The sequence below is a fragment of the Siphateles boraxobius genome, unplaced genomic scaffold, assembly GCF_051911475.1.
Source record: "Siphateles boraxobius isolate OS27281-9 unplaced genomic scaffold, OSU_SipBor_1 19, whole genome shotgun sequence".
Classification (NCBI taxonomy): domain Eukaryota; kingdom Metazoa; phylum Chordata; class Actinopteri; order Cypriniformes; family Leuciscidae; genus Siphateles; species Siphateles boraxobius.
This window is the reverse complement of record NW_027508799.1, coordinates 34715001-34720000: the sequence shown is the minus strand read 5'-3', so window position 1 is coordinate 34720000 and position 5000 is coordinate 34715001. Positions and strand designations below refer to the sequence as shown.

General features: G+C 38.5%; 2 protein-coding genes across 8 annotated transcripts in view; one reads left to right on the top strand and one right to left on the bottom strand.

The window, feature by feature from the left end:
- Positions 1-5000, bottom strand: part of LOC143742373 (uncharacterized) — a 71926-nt gene that overhangs the window by 36504 nt on the left and 30422 nt on the right. Inside the window, exons 1-2 of one of the 7 annotated variants that reach the window (XR_013205434.1) lie at positions 4552-4719; positions 4257-4347 (exon numbers count right to left, since the gene is read on the bottom strand). The exons of 5 other annotated variants lie outside the window; for them this stretch is intronic. The gene's annotated coding sequence lies outside the window, so the exon portion shown is untranslated. Of the gene's footprint in view, positions 1-4256; positions 4348-4551; positions 4720-5000 lie in introns of those variants that run through there. One more of the 7 variants, XR_013205437.1, reaches the window with a different exon arrangement.
- chrm2a (cholinergic receptor, muscarinic 2a) overlaps positions 128-5000 on the top strand; it is a 111695-nt gene continuing 106822 nt past the window's right edge. Inside the window, exon 1 of the mRNA XM_077235222.1 lies at positions 128-321. The gene's annotated coding sequence lies outside the window, so the exon portion shown is untranslated. The remainder of the gene's footprint in view (positions 322-5000) is intronic.

The following is a 5000-nucleotide window of genomic DNA, read 5'->3' as shown; positions in this document are numbered from 1 at the left end:
CCGTCCGGTGATAGAATCGATCCACACGCTCAATCACACGACGCGACACGTGCATCTAATCCACAATTTCCCGACTATAAAACCCCGAGCCTGATGCATCATAACGCATTTCTCGTAAACACAGCACGAGACATTGTGTTGATGATGTGAGAGTGATGCTGTAAAGGTCTCCTCCCCTCCCTCCTGCTCTCTTACTCCTCATTTCCACTCCTCACTTGGCGATCACCCACGAGAAGATCTCCGAGGTCCAGCATCATGTCCTCAGACGTCCAGCTGCGCGAGCGAACGGACCCGGAGAGCAACAGCAGCGACTGAGATCAGGTAGGAATAACTATGCGTTTACTGCGTGCTATTTACACAACATTTCCACAGATTTGCTACATAACACAAGAGCCGAAGCATGCATACGCAAACAAACGAACGCGCACGTGCAATAAACACAAGGCTGACGAAACAACCCGCTAAGGAAATTTTTTTTTTTTTTAAATGATCGCAGAATGATTGCAAGCAGCGGGAAAACGAGGATCATTGTGGATTGAGATGTTGAACTTGACGCTCCGTGGAGACTTCACGCGCTTCTCCTTTCATAACTCACTCAAGCATGCAAGAAACTTAAAGACTTCATTCAGCAGGGTTCATTTAACGCATTATAGGAGCGCGCGCAATCAGAGGAAACCGGAGCTGGAAAAACTCGCCAACTCAAGTCAATCAAAGCGGGATTTACGCACAAACACAACTCGAATTGTTCTGGAAATTTTTGGCTGGAACATTTACTCATCCGATCAAACAAAATTGGTTTAAAGAAACGCATTGGGCTTAATTCATTGGCGTTTGAGTTGCGCGTAAAAGCGTTTGCGCACTGAACTTGAGCGAGTCTAACGCGACGCATTCAGTTCAGACACACTGGATGGACTAATTATGTAACCATTTCCACATCTAGTTGGTCAGTTGGACGTTATGCATCTGCAGTAAATAATGCAAAAACGTCAGCACAGGCCGGATACTATAAAATAAAGTGTTTTTACGTTTTATTACGCGAAAGTGTGTATGGACTGATTATTCTCCATCTGATTTGATGGACGGGATTTACTCTCTTGTTCACGGTTGTATTAGTGATACATCACGATCACGGACCTCTAACAAAAACAACTCGATCAAACTCATACATTTGTCTCCAACTAAACAGAAATCTGCAAATCACTGTGCGCAATGGGTTCTGGGTGGAGGAGATATCCAGTGCACGTTTAATAGTTTCCTTTAATCATCCGAATACAGTTCAGAGTATTATTTGACTGTTTAGTTTAAGTTTGATAAAGAAATGAGCCAATCACGCAGAATCACGGTCCTTTATCAGGCACTGTTTGGGTAAGGTTGAACTGAATCAATGGAGTTTAATGACATGTGTGGTAGTTTTCATGTAAAATCCCCGATGAAACTGATTTATTTCCTCGGTTGCTCTCTTTATGGATCAGAACCCGCGCGTGGGAGTGATCAGATTGCTGTTCTCATCGATAATCAAAGCGCGTCACGTGACACGGGCTCTAATCTGCTATTTTTAAACCTTCAGGATTAGCACATACTTCACAGAGGGAAAAGTAGAGATTGACTGCTCATAATTTGGGTAGGCTATTGATTCCAATTGTGCTCATAAAGTGATTATTATTGTACAGGACACGAGCAGCACATCGATTATCTGTGGATTTGGCACTGATGGATTGCTTGCGCTTTTGGTTGGATTCGTTTATAGGCGCGTGAAATGAGGTAAAATTACGAGAAATAGAAAATTTCAAACGCTCTTGACTGTAAATATCGGCTCGTGCGCACTTTACTCGAGGCTTTACTGACAGTGTGAGATGCTGTTTAAACTGATGAACGTCTTTCGGTCTTTTTGAGTGCGCGTTACATGCAGACGGGAGCGCGCATTACATTTCCCGGGACGCGCAAAGGTTCACAAGACAATTATTTTTTTAATCGCTACAATAAAAACTGTTAATTGGTCAAATGCTATGATATCATTTCAATGTAGCATACAGTAAGAAGGTTTTTATTGGTGCTGTTAATCGATACTTTCACATCGAAATGCCAAAAATCATACAGAAACAACAATAAAAACTGTTAATTACCCACTAAACACTGCATGTCGGATAGACGTGCAGATCATGTCTATATTGGGTCCGTCGGTCCATGATCAATTCTGGACATCTATTCGTCGTCCAAACTAGGTCCTCTATTTGGACGTCCAACCATGACCCAACTTGGACGTCATGTTCACGTTCAACATTTGACCTTTGAACTGGGTCATTTTTTTGGACCTCCTTTGGACGTCTATTACAGGCGCAGGAAATTTACATGGTTAATATGCAATATTTTTTTTACCTACAAATATCAACATTGTTGTTATCAACATGATTAATACATATGAATACAGTTTATTTATAATTATTAAGAAGGTGGTAATTGACACATTAAAAGGTGTAATGCTGCAGTTCAAACGGTACAGCGTTGGCACTTGTGTAACGGCCACCTAGTGCAACGCCTAGATCATGGGTTCGATACCCAGGGAAAGCAGGAATGTAAATGTGTAATGCAATGTAAGTCACTGTGGATAAAAGCGTCTGCCAAATGCATAAATGTAAATACATGGTACAGAAAACGTCCTCTACCCTTTTGAAACATGGGACTAGTTATAGTAGTTATAGAAGATACTAAATTTGATGTTGAAAAGACGACCACATTTGGTTCCACCGACGTCAATATTAGACGTGCAAAACACGTCGCCTGGCATTACAAAACAACCCCTTCAGTGGACCGAAATTGGACGTCCAAAGATTACATAAAAAAGACGTCACTTTGACTAGAGATGCGCGGATGGGCTATTATTTCATCCGCAACCGCATCACAAAACTCATCATCCGTCCGCCATCCAACCGCACCAACTTTTTTGACCAATTTTCCCGCCCGCCATCCGCCGATACAAGGCGCTGCTGATGACAGCCGCGAGACTAGAAACCGCCCACCCGAATTTAGTTAAAATATTTTTTTTCGTCACGTCATCCGCCCGATCCGCGGTTTATCTGCGGAGTCCGCGGCTATAACCGCCAACCGCGCATCTCTACCTCTGACGTCACATTGCGCAGTGGGTAGTAAAATGTTATTTACCTTTCTATATCATTTCGATGTAACTTACAGTTAAAAGGTTTTTATTAGTGCTGTCAATCGATTTTGTAATACTTTTGGCAAAAATTATGTTGAAACAACATAAAGAAGGCATATTTAAAATATTTGTTTAATGGCATCTTTTAACGAATGAAGGCCAGTATCACTGAAACCTATACTGATGTCTCCATTACATAAATTTGTAACATTTAATAGGTTTTTGAAAATATAAAAACGTATAATTTAAGTGAACTTAAAACCAATCTTCACATAAACCCATTGTAATAAATGTCACATTTAGCTGTGGCTTTTAATATATCAGGGCTCTCAACGCTGAGGTTCTTTCTATTTACAGAGTAATTTTTACCCGCCTTGCTAAAATATATATTAAAAAGTTGATTGTTTTCGTTATTTCTGACCCATGTAACCTTTTCAGGTTGGATATATGTACAGAAATTGAATAAGGTTATCAAACACTTCACAGTTTTCACTGCATAAATTATACATTTAATATAGATTAATGCTTATTAAAGCTATAAAAGTTATTAAGCCATGAGCAGTGAGTGTTAATCTGTCTTTTGTTGTTTGATTATCATTAATGATAGACAGTAGCAGGTTTATTAGGTTGCTGTCACTTTAAGACCTGAAGAGGATCTGACACGAATCCTATTTTCTCTCAACTCTTTACATTCATTTAACACTTTTAACTAATTTAAGTCTCTACTTTAGAGGATACTTAACGGGAATGACGGTTTAAACGCACTTGAATGAATGATAGTGTGATCATACCAGGAAAAAATCGGATGCGGCATTAATTATTTTAACAGTTAATTTTGACAGCCTTAGTTTTTATACATACTATTTATATATTTTTTTAATAAATTATGCGCAACAAACTTGCTATCCTGTAAAAAAAAAAGGTTGCATTGCTTCCAGTTAGGGTCTTTTGAATGTGCTTCATTAAATATTGAGCCATTTTACTCTAGAAACCTTCAAAGATGAGCATAAACAATGTCCATCGCATATGCAGATATTTCTTTTTCTCACCAACATTTTAAATATTTAAATCAAATAAAATAGCAACTAATAAAATTGATTACCTTTAAAGTCCATAGATATCGGCGTCAGTTCGTCCTGCCTTCTCCGTCGAGCGGATGTGATGTTTTCCTGTTTGTTCCTTCGTCATAAAGCCTATTTTATTTAACAGTAATATACTTTTACCATAAAATATAGATTTTTACAAGAAATACAAATCACTATCATTATAATCCATGGCGAACAAGCATCCCAATTCTCACATTTAGTTGTTTTTTTAAATCTAACAAAACAATTTCAGTGTAGCATCTCACTAACACTCTTAAAGGGCACATTAAATCAAAATTTGAGGTTTGTGACCTTTACTCCATGTGTGAATCTCTGAGCTCATCTACATGCTGTTATCCTCCTAAAAGTTGTCTTCTTAATTTACTTTCAGAATATAAATGTACAAAAAAGTTTCTCTCTTCCTGGAAAACTGACCGAGAACATCGATGACTCATGTTGTCTGCAGTTTTCTTCGCCCAATCAAACGCTCTGTAGAATGAGAATGCCCCGCCCCCTGAGGTCACCTGACACAGATGTAACACTTAGCACCGTCTCAAATAAACAGGGTTACCTGATCACTCTATGCCTTTACATGCTTCTTCATGCAACTGAATAAACAATAAAATAGACAATAAACATTTGTATATTAGCAACAGAAAGAAATGGAATATAACAATATTGCACGATACTAAAAATGCCAAGACAGGAAAATAATGATACAAAATTATATAATATTAATAAAAACAATATTTTAGCATTTT